Source organism: Mesocricetus auratus, unplaced genomic scaffold, assembly GCF_017639785.1.
Source record: "Mesocricetus auratus isolate SY011 unplaced genomic scaffold, BCM_Maur_2.0 Super-Scaffold_100033, whole genome shotgun sequence".
Lineage (NCBI taxonomy): Eukaryota > Metazoa > Chordata > Mammalia > Rodentia > Cricetidae > Mesocricetus > Mesocricetus auratus.
In genome coordinates, this window is record NW_024429213.1 from 11,465,258 (window position 1) to 11,480,855 (window position 15,598).

Sequence of the window (15,598 nt, forward strand, 5' to 3'; positions counted from 1 at the left end):
GCAAAACCAGCAGAGACAGCTGATCTGAACAGGGGAGTGCTCTTGGACCCCAGACCGACAGTGGGGAGGCCAGCATTGGACTGATCTGGACCCCCCAAATGTGAGTGTCAGTGAGAAGGCCTGGGCAACCTATGGGGCCCTGAGCTGTGGATCAGTGTCTATCCCTGGTATACAAACTGTCTTCATGTGCCTATAGCACAAAGAGAGATGCTCTCTCAGCCTGGACTCTTAGGGGAGTGCCTTGACCCTACCAAGAGTAAAATGACAGACTCTAGATATCCCCTATGTGGAAGGATTTGGCAATAGGGTGGGAGGGAGGGGGGAAGGGGAGTGCGGGAGGAGGGGAGGGAGAGGGAACTGGGATTGACATGTAAAACAAGCTATTTAAAATTAAAATAAAAAATGATAAAAAAATGGAGCATGAATGGATAATCAAATTAACCAAATTTGATATACTGTTGTTATTTTGATAATTTTTGTTGTTCTTTTGATAATTCTTGGTTTATCTCTTTAATAAGTTGGTTAATATGAGTGCCAAGATGCTGAACTTAGAAAAAAAACTTGTTAAAACAGATTATAGAGATACTCAAACCCAGACTTAGAAATTAAATGGAGAAACAAATTCAGCATTGTATTTTCAGATTAAAAAGGGAAACTCTAAGGTTTTAAGAGAATCAAATTTAATATATCCAATAACCTTACAGGAGTGCCAAATGAAGGAGATTCTATAAGAGCTACTTGGGAGACTGTGACAATGTTAGATTTAGGGAAATTCAAGGAAGTTGTAGTCTCATATGGCATCCATTCACCATTTGTGAAGCAGATGATAAACAAGTGGTCTGTTTGTAATAGGGTTATCCCTGTAGATTGAATAGATTTGATTAATGCCACCCTAGAGTATGGACCACAATTACAATGGACTTCTTGGTTCAGAGAAGAGGGTAAGAATATTGAACAAAAGCCTAAAGGTAGAAGTAGAGATATCTCCCAAGATCACATTCTTGGAGAAGGAGATTATGCTACTTTAGAAAGGCATTGTCAATATGAAGATAGTTTCTTGGGTTTAATCTATGCAGCAGCTTTGAATGCTAGGGACAGAATTGGAGAAGCAGGAAAGAAAATTGAATCAGTTACAGAAGTTATACAGGACCCAAAGGAAGCATTCGTAGACTTTTTACAAAGGCTGTCATTATCAGTTAATCGAATGATATCAGACACAGAAGCTAGAAAAATAATTGAAACAATAGCTTTTGAAAATGCTAATGCCCAATTTGAAAGGATAATTAGAACTTTAATAGCGAAATCAGCACCTTTAGAGGATTTATTGGATCTGAGATACAATTAATATTGAAGCACATGGCTATGATTATGATACATGAATAGGAGAGGTGAATTTAAAAGGTTTAAAGAAAAATCAAAATGATAAATGTTTTAGTTGTGGCAGACAAGGTCACCTGAAAAGGGGTTGTAAACAGGCATTTCTAGAAACAATTATTTTTATAAATATAATTCAAATAGAACGCCCCTCCTCTCTGGATTACACAAAAGGTATGGCAAAAACAGGCATTCGACAAAGGAATGTAGATCAACCAGAGGCCCCTATGCAAATATTTATGCAAAATTCAGTTCAGTTCTTTCCTGCCACTGTGGAAACCACTACCCAGAGCAATTAAAGAGCCTAATGCCTATTATAAGAAAACATAATTCTCTGGTTCATAGAAGAGCTATAAAAGATAGAACAAAAAAGTCAGAGAAAAATCACAAACTTCTATAAATGAGCAGAGACCAAAATTAAAAGTACAAATAAATGATGTTATCAAGGAAGGTTTGGTAGACCCAGGTGCAAATCTAACAATTAAATCACAAGAATCTTGGCATCCAAATTGGCCTACTTAGGAGGTAAATGTTCAACTTTTAGGGACTGGAACTTTATCTCATGTAAAACAGAACATGGGATGACTTAAATGAATAGGGCCAGAGGGACAGAGAGGAATATCAAAGCAATATGTTGCTAATATTGCAATGAATTTGTGGGGATATGATTTGTTACAGCAATGAAATTCTCAGATAAACATTCCTCCCAAATTAGAAACCAAACATAGGTTAACATATGGTTCTGGAAAATTTATGAGAAGTTATTGTAAAGAAAAATTATCCGCCATTCAACAGGACACTGCAGCTGCTAATCTTCCAAGGACTCCTACAGCCCTACCTTTAACACGGCTAACAGATGAAACTGTATGGGTTGTACAATGGCCTTTAACAGTGGAAAAACTTAAGGCTTTAGAAGAGCTGGTACTGAAAAAAAAAGAAGAGCTGGTACTGGAGCAACTAAATGCTCAGCATATTGGTGAATCAACAAAATCCAGAAAACAGAGAATAATGACAGATTTAAGAGCTGTCAATAAAGTAATACAGCCAATGGGTTCTTTACAGTCTGGAGTTCCTTTGCCTTCTCCATTGCCCAAAGGATGGCCTCTCCTAGTTATTGAATTAAAAGACTGTTTCTTTAGTATACCATTACAAGGAAAAGGCAGATAAATTAGCCTTCACAGTGCCTATTTATAATAATTCTCAGCCTTCTAAGAGGTATCAGTTGAAGGTTCTCTCACAGGGAATATTAAATAGCCCCACCCTGTGCCAATATTTTATAAGGCAGTCATTGGAAATAATGCATAAGCAATTTCCTCAATCTATAGTTTACCATTACATGTACAACATTTTATTATCTGATTCAAATGTAGATAATTTAGAAAGAAAGTTTGAAGAAGTAAAGAAAATTTTGCCTTGTTGGGGATTACACATTGCTCCTGAAAAAATACAAAGAGGAGATTCTATTAATTATTTAAGTTATAAAATAGGTTTACAAAAGGTGCAAATTAGGAGAGATGGATTGAAGACTCTAATGATTTTCAAAGATTGCTAGGAGTAATTTCTACAGCACATTATTGTAATAAACCCAATCATCTAATTAGTTTAAACAAAACCTTAGCTGATGACAAGAACTTAAATAGTCCCAGGGAATTAACAGCTGAAGGTGCTAGAGAATTGGCATTAGTGGAAGACAAATTATAGATGGCACACTTGGATCGTTTAGATCCAAAGCTTTAGTTAATTCTAGTCATATTAGCCTCTAACCATTCCCCTACAGGAATTTTAATGCAGAGGAAAGATAGTATCATATAATGGATATTTTTCCATATAAACCGAGTAAAAAATTGAAAACCTTTGTAGAAAAGATCTGAGTTGATTCTAAAAGGAAAATTGAGGCTTCCTCAATTAGCAGGAATAGACCCAGCAGAAATTATGGGGCCTTTTACTAATGATAAAATTGACAAATAAACAGTGAACCATGGCAAAAAAAACTTGTAGTAAATTTTTGGGAGAGGTAAACAATTATCCCAAAAGCAAGAGAATTAAACTCATAAAGAGAATTAGCTGGATCCTTTCTCTCATAGTAAGGAAAATACCAATAACTGGAGCCCCAGCACTCTATAGTGATACAAATATATCAGGAAAGACAGGTTACAAATCAGAAAATATAAGTAAAGTGGATGTAAGTCCTTATAATTCTGTCCAAAAGTCAGAATTACATGCTATTCTCATGGAGTTAATGGATGATAAAGAATCCGTCAAATTAGTTACTTATTTACAATATGCAGAAGGAGTTGTTTTATATATTCAAAGCACCGAATTTATACCAGATGACATAGAATTGATTTCATTATTTATTCAGTTACAAGACAAACTCAGGGAAAGGATTCATTTGATCCCATAAGGATCTACCAGGCCATCTAGCACAAGGTAATGATGAGACTGATCAACTATTGATAGGAAATGTACTAAAGGCTTTAGAATTTCATTTAAAAAACACCATGTAAATAGCAAAGGTTTGAAAAAAAACTTTTCTATCACATGACAACAAGCCAAGGAAAATATAAGGAAATATCGTACTTTTTCTTTTTCTTCCCCAGTTGAATGCTTCATATGTCAATCCCAGATCCCTCTCCCACCCCTCCTCCCTTGTCTCTCCACCAGCCTCCCCAGCCCCCTATCCCATCCCCACATCATTCCCCAGGGAGGGTGAGACCCTCTTTGGGGGGATCTCCAAAGTCTGTCATTTCATCCAGGGCAGGACCTAGGCCCTTCCCCATGTGTCCAGGCTGAGAGAGCATCCCTCCATGTGGAATGGGCTCCCAACGATCATTCATATACTATGGTAAACACTGATCTACTACCTAAGGCCCCAGTGATTTCTGTGGCCTCACTGGCACTACATTCATGGAGTCTGGATCAGTCCCCTGTTGGCCTCTTAGCCATCAGTCTGGGATTCAAGAGCTCCCCCTTGTCCAGTTAGCTGTCTTTGTGGCTTTCACCATCATGGTCTTGACCCCTTTGCTCATCACTCCTCCATTTCTGTCACTAGGTTCCAGGAGTTCAGTTCAGTGGTTAGCTGTGGGTATCTGTCTATGCTTCCATCAGTCCCTGGATGACGGTTCTAGGATGTCATATAAGGTAGTCACCAACCTTATTATCAAGGAGGGGCTATTAATGTAGTCTCTCCACTATTGCTTAGTTTGCCAGTTGGTGTTATCCTTGTAGGTCTCTGGAGATCTCACTAGTGTCAGCTCTCAATCCTATGACTCCATCTATTATGGTATCTCTCATCCTGCTCTCCATTCACCAAGCTCTACTACCTGCAGAAAGTAACCCAAAGGGTACTCAAAGGAATGAAATCTGGCAAATGGATGTATTCCATTTTGTAGAATTTGGAAAATTATAATATGTACAACACATCATTGACACCTATTCAGTTCAAAAAAGGATGATTTGGTAATTACACATTTGCTAGAAATCATGGCCATCATAACCATCATGACCACCTGTACAAATAATGATAGACAATGCTCCAGCATGTCTCTCTAAGAATATGAAAGAATTTTTTGCTTATTATAATATAATTCATGTTACAGTATACCACACAATCTTAAAGGGCAGGTAGTGATAGAAAGATCAAATCTAACTCAAAAGGATATGCTAAATAAACAGAAAAGGATGATAAAGAGCCTCCAAAATATACTGTATAGCATTTTATTAACTTTGAATTTCTGAATGATAATGAGAAGGGAGTAACAGCTGCAGAGAGACACTGGATAATAGAAAAAACCTACAGAATTAAATTAGCTGTTATACTTCAAAGATCTGGTTCTCTGAATGAAAAGCAGGACATACATTACATTAGGGAAGAGGTTTTGCCTCACAGACTACTCTAGAAAGGACTTGAGACAAGCCCTGCACTTTCCCATTATGCAGAGACTGTACAACAAAAGGCACAGTTTGAGAATGAACCCAAAGTTTTCTTTTTGGGATCTCCTAAAGATACCTTCATCCCCAGAAAGCAGAAAGTAACTTTAAGAACATGGAGTCCATATTCCCAAGAGGTGGGGTGGGTGTTTTTTTTTGTTCTTCAATGGGTTATGGATATTTGTCATTGTTTAGGGAAATTGGTTATTAAATGTTGGTTACATTCAGGAAGAAAATTGAACAAGGGAGATAAGTTCCAAGGTTTTTGTTTCAAAAGAAAGGATACACATATGATAGGAAAAAGGGTAGATTATTGAATGTATTCTTGAAAAGAAAAAAGGGAAGATATAGATATAATAAGATAAAAAGGTATATTATTGAATCTATTTTTAAAAGTATAGATATAATGAGATAAAAGGTAAATTATTAATCTACTGTTAAACAGCAACTACTAGATTTATAGATTTTACATTGGATTAAACTTCTCTATATTGTATACAAATAATGTATATTGATACAAATTTGGAATAGTTTGTTAATATATATTGTACATACATTTCTAGGATATTGTTCAAGGTATTTACTTATGCAGCTCATTTATCAATGTAATGTAAATTTCTAGTGTTTGAAAGTTATTATTACCATATTAGGTATGTTTTCAAAGACAGATTTGTGTGTGTGTGTGTGTGTGTGTGTGTGTGTGTGTGTGTGTTTGTAGCTGTTGGTTTATTTTGGAAGAAGGAAGTAAGTCAATTGTTCCCTCTAGTAGATTATACATGTCCTATGTTCCTTCATCTCACGATCCAGATTGACAAGATTGGCAATACCAGTGGGTTTTATACTCATGTTATGGTCACTTGCAGAGAAAAAAATCACAACATTGCTCAAGTTACAGCATGGGGAACATATTTGGCTGTAATAGGACAAGAGTGACAAATGGATAAAACACTATGTAGAAAATATTTAAAATTGCTTTCCATTCCATAAACACATAGTAACCTACATAAAAGGTTTCAAAACTTGTAGAAACCATGACTGACTGATCAGACAAGCACCTGAGAGTAACCTAGCCATCTTAACAATCACAGACCTAAGCATGTCCTCTCAAAGTTGTTGAAGTAAAATGTGATCAAAAGATTTCTTGGAAAATATTTCCAAGCTCCTTGGAAGCCCTGATTTCCCAGCCCTTCTTTCCATTCTTATGCATGTCCTGAGAACTCTCTGATGCTCCTTTGGATCTCAGACCACTTGTACTTTCTCCCCTGCCAGGGCCTAATCTTGACTGGCCTCCCTGTTGATAACCTTGGGAACAGTCACATGCCCAAAGCAAATAATCATCAAACCAAAAGGAACATCAACTCACTCTACATGTTTACCCTGCCTTTTCACTCACAACCAAGAAGAACTTCTCAATAAAGCTTTGTTTTCTCCTTCCTTGGGATTCTTTTAACTTGAAGTTTCCAGTTTCATAAAAACATTTAATAATTAACGAAGAGTTGATTGCTTGTTGACCACAAAGCACCAAGCAAAATTTTATAAAACATTGAAGAAATTAGTAAACATTTACGTACAGTAAACACAACTAGCTGAAATGCCTAGTTTTTCAGATGCCAAATCCTAGAGGACAGGACAGAGACTGCTCTACTAATAGAGGGAAACAAACAAATAAACAAATATTTCACTATGGCAAAACTGTCCTGAACACTACAACTCTCTGATCACATCCTACTATTACTCTGAGGATGTCTATAGTTCTATGAAGGTTGGTTTTTGCTCCATTTTTAAGCAGATGAGGCACAGATTGGTAAGGCATTTAATCAAAATCCAGAGTCAATCACTGGCAGAAGCAAGGCTCCAACCCAGAAATAAATGCCTTCAGAGTCACATGTTTCTACAGAAATATATTTCATATAAGTAGGTCACCTTCAAACACCTCAGAAATCTACAGAATATCGCATTTCAAAGGTTTTAATAACATAGGTATTTTTATGACAATGAGACATGTTTGCTCCTGGCAGCACCAATCTACTTAAGAGAACATTATGGGTATCAAAGAAACTCACGTGGAGTTTACTTTCTTTGTGGCAAAAGTAAGCCACTGGACAAGAAAGTGCCCTTGTCTTGACTGCTCACAGTAAGCTGTCCAAAATGAACAAAGAGGACACAAAAGAAAGTTACTGGAAAACCTTGCCAAGAAAAGGCAGGGCAGTAATTCAGAAAATCCTGCATTACAGAAAAAATTGTCAGAGGTGCTAGGCCTATAGGCCAAAGATGGATACCTCAACGTTGCAGAGGAACCTTGGGTGACTGTCCAGGAAGCCAGCTGTTTTTGTCATTTCTCACATTTTTTGGAAGTCGCTTGATCACACTTCATGTTTACTCAGTTAATATTATTTCCTTCTTAGGTCTCTAAGGGAGTTGAAGACTAAGTCATATAGTTATAGTTTTTATCATTTACCAGACTGAGAAAAGAAACTAAAGAATTCTGAGAGACATTAAATAATAATTTGATAATGAAAATTAAAATAGAAAGTAAATTAGGTACAAGGCTCTGGACTCACCAAAATGGAATAGATAATGAAGTATTTTTTGTGAATTTCTCAAATGAAAACAGACTGGATAGTTTCTCTGAATTTGTCAAATGAAAATGGACTAGACATTTTCTACTAACTTATTGCTTGTATATATTATATACACTTATTGTATATAGTTTTCTTATGTTAATTGTAGTGTTCTCTTTGTATTCAACAAAAAAGGGAAATTGCAGTAATATATTATTTATGATTTATTAAATCTTGACTGAGGGGAAGGGCATTTAAGGTAGCCTCTCCACTATTGCTTAGGGTCCTAGTTGGGGTCATCCTTGTGGAGCTCTGTACAATTCCCTAGTGCCAGATTTCTCTTTAAACCTATTGTGCCTCCCTCTATTGATTCTTGCTCTTCTCTATTCCTCTTCACACTCAATCTTCCTGATTCTTCCTTCCCATATAATGAGATTGATGACTACCTTAAATGCTATCCTAGAGCTTTCATCTAGTAGCTGATGGAAGCAGAAGCAGAGATTCACAGCTAAGCAGTGAGCTGACCTTCTGGAATCCAGTTATAGACAGGAAGGAGTGATGAGCGATGTGGTTAAGACCATGTTGGGAAAATCCACGGAAATAGCCGACCTGAGCAAGTGGGAGCTCAAGAATCCCAGTCTGACTGCTGGGGAACCTGCACAAGACTGAACTAGACCACCTGAATATAGACTTCAGTTAGAGGGCTTGGGTAGTCTATGGGTGGACCATAGTGGATCCAGTATTTATCCCTAGTTCATGAAGTGGCTTTTTGGAGCCCATTCCCTATGAAGAGATGCTTTGCTCAGACTAGATGCAGGAGGAAGGGCCTCATTCCTGCCCCAAATGATGTGACAGACTTGGATGATCCCCCATGGGAGGCCTCACCCTCTCTTAGGAGTGGATGGGGTTTGGGTTGGGGAGATGGTGGGTGTAGAAGGAGGATGGGAGGGAGAGGGAACTGGGATTGGTATGTAAAATAAAATTGTTTTAATTTAAATAAATATTAAGTTAAAAAGACAAACAAGAAAAAATATGCTGCAAAGAATTTTCTTTCTGTTCTAAAATTTTCAGTAGAGCTGAGGTTAGAACCTAATAGTAGATCTTTTACACAGTATGCTTTGGATTTGATCCCCAATTCTACCAAAACCCCAAATTTCAGTAATTTTAGTTTATGTCACAATTGAAAAATTCTTGAGTTAATTTTGTATACTGCCACTTTGCTTAAGGTGTTTATCAGCTGCAGGAGTTCCCTGGTAGAGTTTTTCAGGTCAATTATGTGAACTACCATATCCTCTGCAAATAGTGAAAGTTTGACTTCTTCCTTTCCAATTTGTATCCCCTTGATCTCCTTTTGTTGTCTTATTGCTCTAGCAAGAACTTCAAGTACAATCTTGAAGAGATATGCAGAGAGTGGACATCCGTGTCTTGCTCCTGATTTTAGAGGAATCACCTTGAGTTTCTCTCCATTTAGTTTGTTGTTGGCTGTTTGCTTGTTGTATATAGCTTTTATTATGGGGTTGAGAAAGAAATCAGAGAAACATTACCATTTGCAATAGCCACAAACACCTTAAAATATCTTGGAGTAACTCTAACCAAACAGGTGAAAGACCTGTATAACAAGATCTTTGAGTCTTTAAAAGAAATTAAAGAAGATATCAGAAAATGGAAAGATCTCCCATGTTCTTGGATAGGTAGGCTCAACATAGTAAAAATGGCAATCTTACCAAAACTAATCTACAGATTCAATGCAATCCCTATAAAAATACCAGCACAATTTTTCACAGACCTCAAAAGGACAATTCTCAACTTTATATGGAAAAACAAAAGACCCAGGATAGCTAAAACAACCCTGTACAATAAAGGAACTTCAGGAGGCATCACCATCCCTGACTTCAAGCTCTATTATAGAGCTATAGTCCTAAAATCAGCTTGGTATTGGCACAAAAACAGACAGGTAGACCAATGGAATCGAATAGAAGACCCTGATATCAACCCACACACCTTTGAACACCTGATCTTTGACAAAGAAGCTAAAACTATACAATGGAAAAAAGAAAGCATCTTCAACAAATGGTGCTGGAATAACTGGATGCTGGCATGTAAAAGACAGCAGATAGATCCATTTCTATCACCATGCACTAAATGGTTCAAAGACCTCAACATCAATCCAGCCACACTGAAGTACCCTTGAACGAATTGGTACAGGAGACTGCTTAATGAACATAACACCAGTAGCACAGACACTGAGATCGACAATTAATAAATGGGACCTCCTGAAACTGAGAAGCTTCTGCAAGGCCACAGAATGGGAAAAGATATTCACAAACCCCACATCTGACAGAAGGCTGATCTCTAAAATTTACAAAGAACTCAAGAAGCAAGTCTCCAGAACACCAAAGGATCCAATTAAAAAGTGAGGGACTAAATTAAATATAGAATTCTCAATAGAGGAATCTAAAATGGCCGAGAGACACTTGAGAAAGTGCTCAACATCCTTAGCCATCAGGGAAATGCAAATCAAAACAACTCTGGGGGGGGGTAACAGCTCTGAGATACCATCTCACTCCCATCAGAATGGCTAAAATCAAAAACACTAGTGACATTTTATGTTGGAGAGGATATGGAGAAAGGGGAACACTCCTCCACTCCTGGTGGGAATGCCAATTTGTGCAGCCACTTTGGAGATTGGTATGGAGATTCCTCAGGAAAATGGCAATCAGTCTACCACAAGATTCAGCAATTCCACTCTTAGGCATATACCCAAAAGATGTACACTCATACAATAAGGACATCTGCTCAACTATGTTCATAGTAGCATTGTTTGTAATAGCCAGAACCTGGAAGCAACCTAGATGCCCCTCAAATGAAGAGTGGATAGAAAAAATGTGGTATATTTACACAATGGAGTACTACTCAGCAGAAAAAGAAAATGGAATCTTAAAATTTGCAGGTAAATGGATGGCACTAGAAGAAACCATCCTGAGTGAGGTAACCCAGTCACAAAAAGTCAAACCTGGTGTGTACTCACTCATATATGGATTTAGACATGGAGCATGGCATTGCCAGCCTACAATCTCACCACCAGAGAGTCTGGGAAGCAGGGAGAACCCTAAGAGAGATATGCATGGTAACCCGGAGAAGTGTTATGGGAAGAGGTCTCCTAATTGGTTTTGGAGGTGAGTGGGAAGGGCAGAAGGAGTTGGGAGAAAGAGAGGGGGAAAAGAGGAGGGGAGAGGAGGACATGGGAGAGTTGGAAGGTTGAGCCAGGATGAGAACAGAGGAGAGAAGAATGAGAGATACCATAATAGAGGGAGCCATTATACGTTGGAGGAGAGATCTGGCACTAGATCTACAAGAATGACACCTTAAATGCCCTTTCATTATAATGAGATTGATGACCTTATATGCCATCATAGAACCCTGGCTGATGGAAGCAGAGGCAAACACCCACAGCTAAAAACTGAATTAAAGTCCTGGAACCTACTTGCAAAGAAGAATGATGAGCAAAGGAATCAAAACCAGGCTGGCAAATCCCAAAGAGGCAGCTGACCTAAACAAGGGGGACTCCAGACTGATGACTGAGAGGCCAGCATGGGACTGATCCAGACACCGCCCCCCAGACCTGGGTGTCAGAGAAGAAGCCCCTGTGACCATCTGTGGGACCCTGAAGAGTAGAGAAGTATTTATTCCTGGTATACAAATAGACTATGGGAGCCCATTCCACATGAAGGGATGTTCTCTCAGTCTGAACACATGAGGGAGGACCTAGGTCCTGCCTGGGATGTTATGACAGACTCTGAAAAGCCCTCATGGAAGCCCTTACTCTCCCTGGGGAGAGGAGGAGGGATGGAGTGGGGTGGGCATTGGGAGGATTCGGCGGTCGGTGGAGGAGGGGAGGGAGAGGGAACTGAGAGTAACGTGTAAAAATTTAAATAAATAAAAAAGAAAAATAATTTAAAAAGAAAAATTCTAATGGACATTATAATTGATTAAAATAGTCTCTACTTTTTTGATACTATGATCATTGTGAGGTGGGCTATTTGTCTTCTTTGGGAATGAGTAGCTGTTGTATTTCTTTGATCATCAGAGCATGGTATTGTTTCTGGGCCCATGTCTAAAGGTTGACAGTCCTATGTTCTTCCTTGGAATGGATGTTCATAGAATACTTTCTCTTAGAGCCCACACTGTGAGTTTCAGCCTGCATGTTGAAGAGAAAGTAAGTGGTATAATTTGCAGGCCTCACTATATCAGCCTGCATATGTCAGCATCAAGTATGGGATAAGGAAGTAAGCTAACCAAACATCCAATTCAGTCAAATCTTCAGACAGTGTCAGATTTAGTCAATTGTTTGACTGTAATTCTAGGACACCTTTGTTGTAAACTACCTTGATGAGCTCATTCAACACACAGAGTTACAAGAGACAACGATCCCAGAATTTTGTTTAAAGCCTGGAAGGATTCTGTTAGTTTACTATATCGCCCTAGATAATCAAAGCACCCCTATTTGATACTAGGTGAAACTTCTGAGTTAAGAAATATGTTGTAGGAATAGATATTTGCAAATTTCACTCACAAATACAGACTCAAACTATGCATTGTTGGGATGTATTGACATTATGTGGATTTTCAGCTAAAGGTAAAATATACTAGTGACTTTTAATAAACATAAACCTCTAGAATTATAAAAATATAACACAATAACCATGAGATATTACAATGTTTTAATTTGGTTTCTATTGCTGTGACAAACCACATGTCCAAAGCAACTTTGGAAGAAAAAGGTGTATTTCATCTTATAGTTAATCATGAAAGGAAACCAGGGCAGGAACTCAACAGAATCCATAGAGAAAACTTACTTATTAATTTTCTCCTTGTGTCTTGCTCGACCACTTTGTTATACAACTCAGGGCTACTTGTCCAGAGGTAGAACTGCACCCCATGTGTTCCCCACCCACATCAATCATTATTCAAGAAAATGACCCACAGATTTGCCTAAAAGCCAGTTTGATAGATAATTTCTCAACTGAAGCTCCCTCTTTTCAGATGAACCTACACTGAATGAAGTTGAAAGAAAAGTAACCAATGCATTTCATAACATAACAATATGTAGAAGACAGTTACAGTGCTGAACATATATATTGTGGTATATTTGATATTCTGGCTTGGAAATTCCAAGGTAATATGTCCCTCCCATACCACCATTTTCGTTAACCAATCAATTTCTACTCAGGAAAATGTATGGGTTACTGTCACACATGTTGTGGGGATGCATTAGACACAGACCCTACTTTCAATAGAGTTTAGAAGCTATTTTCTACTTCGCACATTTATAAATCATCAGATTATCCTCAGCAATGAGCTGGATTACCTCTACAAATATAGTATGTGTTTGCTCTGATCACTTCATGCCCACAGAGAGTCACCTGTATGAGTCTCTTTGGTTCTTAATGACAGACAAATTTGTAGTGGTAATTATATAACTCTGTATTACATAAATTGATTTGTGTACTAAGACAGTTGTTACCATAGAAATTAGGTTCGATACTTTAGAGGAACAAATATTTGAATGTCAAATTTTGGTTTATGTGACTTTAAAACTGTAGAAGATTTGAAAATTATGAATATGTAGAAAAATTTTCATTTAAAAGTGTTATTATGCCGGGCAGTGGTGGTGTAGCCAGGCAGTTGTGGCACATGACTTTACTCCCAGCACTCGGGAGGCAGAGGCAGGAGGATCTCTGTGAGTTTGAGGCCAGGCTGGACCGACAGCCTCCAAAACAATACAGAGAAACCCTGTCTCGTAAAACCAAATAAAAAGTGTTATTATTTTCTTTTTCTCCTTTTAAATTAATTTTTATTTTAATTAAAAACAATCTTATGTTACATACTAATCCCAGTTCCCTCTTCCTCCTTCCCTCCAATTATCCTCACCAACCTGCAATGCCCCTCCCATCCACTCCTCAGGGAGGGTGAGGACTCCCATGGCAGATCATCAAAGTCTGTTACATCATTTGGGGCAGGACCCAGGCACTCCTCCATGTAGATAGGCTGACAGAGTATCCCTTCATAGGGAATGGGCTCCAAAAGTCCATTTGTGCACCAAGGACAAATACTGGTTTCACTACCAGAGGCTCCATAGAATGCCCAAGCCCCCCAACTGGCACCCATATTCAGTGGACCTGGTTTGGTCCTATGCTGGTTCCCCAGCTGTCAGACTGGGGTCCTTGAGCTCCCATTTGCTCAGGTCAGCTGTTTCTGTGGGTTTCCCCATCATGGTCTTGACCCATTTGCTCATCTACTCCTCCTTCTCTATTACTGGATTCCAAGAGTTTGGGTGTTCTTATTTTCTTATTTCACTTTAGATCATTGCATTAGAATTTTTGAAGATAATGCAGTAAGAATGACATCAGTAAAAGGAAAATATATAGCCAAATTTTAATTACCAAACAAATATTTAAACAATATTAAATATTTCCTATCAACATTTGTATATAAATGTATATTTTTATACTGAAACACATGTGTGCTCCCTTGTGAACATAGTGAAAACAATATGGTACTTGCACAAAGGGCACATGGAACCTAATGAAGAACCCAAAAGTATGTCCAGGAACTTATGGTCAGCTGATTTTCAATAAAAGTACTATGGTGTTTTGAATAAGAATGTCCCCCATAGGTTCATATATTTGAATACTTAGTCACAGGGGAGTGGAGCTATTTGAAAATGATTAGGAGGTGTGACCTTGTTGGAGTATGTGTGGTCTTGTCAGAGAAAGAGTCATTGGGAGGTGTGGGAGGTGTACTTTTAGGTTTTAAAAGTACATAACAGGACCAGTCTCTCTCTGTCTCTGTCTCTGTCTCTGTCTCTCTCTGTCTCTCTTTTTCTCCTTTCTTCCTCTTTCTCTCCAACCCTCTGCAGACTAGGATGTAGTTCTTAACTACTTCTCCAGCACCATGTCTTCCCATGTGCCACCATGTTCCCTGTATTAAACCTATAAAACCGTAATCAAGTCCCTAATTAAACACTTTCTCTTATACAAGTTGACTTATTCAAAGTGTCTCTTCATAGCAATAAAATAGTGACTAAGACATGTACTAACAACACACATGAACAAAGTATAGTACCTTTAATACTATTGGAAAGATTGAATGTCTACAGACAGAAGAATAACTCTAAACATATATTCTTTTTTTTTCCTTGTACATAGAGAAATATTTATATAAATAATATATATGCGCCACATAATCAACAGATAGATGGGGCTTTCTTAGCCTTAAGTCAGGCTTGATAATGAAGGACCCCCCCCCCCGACCAACTACCGAGTAAGTTCTAGGGACTCTGGCAGCTGTAGAACTGAATGATTCCAAGTAACACCCTAGAGCTACAAGGAAAGTAAACTGGTCCCTTCTTGCTTCACACCATTCCTTATGTTCAGCAAGCAACTAGGCAATAGAAAAGCCAGGCTTGTCTCTACACTGTCTACCCCTTTAAACACTGGGTGGGGGGGGGGAGGGCAGGAGAGGATCCACTTAAGACTGCACTTTTATTTTCCGTTTACTGTTTACACATTTTGCACTTGGGAAGAGGAAAACTAAGGCTGGGTCCTCCCCCTCTGAGGTCTCTCAGGTGGCAATGTAACCCATTTCTTTGTCCCTGTTTCTCTGCCCCAGCCCTGGCTTAGGGCCCAGAGGCAAGTTAGAAGACTGATAGCATGTGACGGCTCAGGCTGAAG

The 15,598-nt window shown here is 38.3% G+C and overlaps 1 protein-coding gene across 3 annotated transcripts in view; it reads right to left on the minus strand.

Annotated features, from left to right (window-relative positions):
• Sytl5 (synaptotagmin like 5) overlaps positions 1–15,598 on the minus strand; it is a 288,981-nt gene that overhangs the window by 22,360 nt on the left and 251,023 nt on the right. The gene's annotated exons all lie outside the window — the stretch shown is intronic.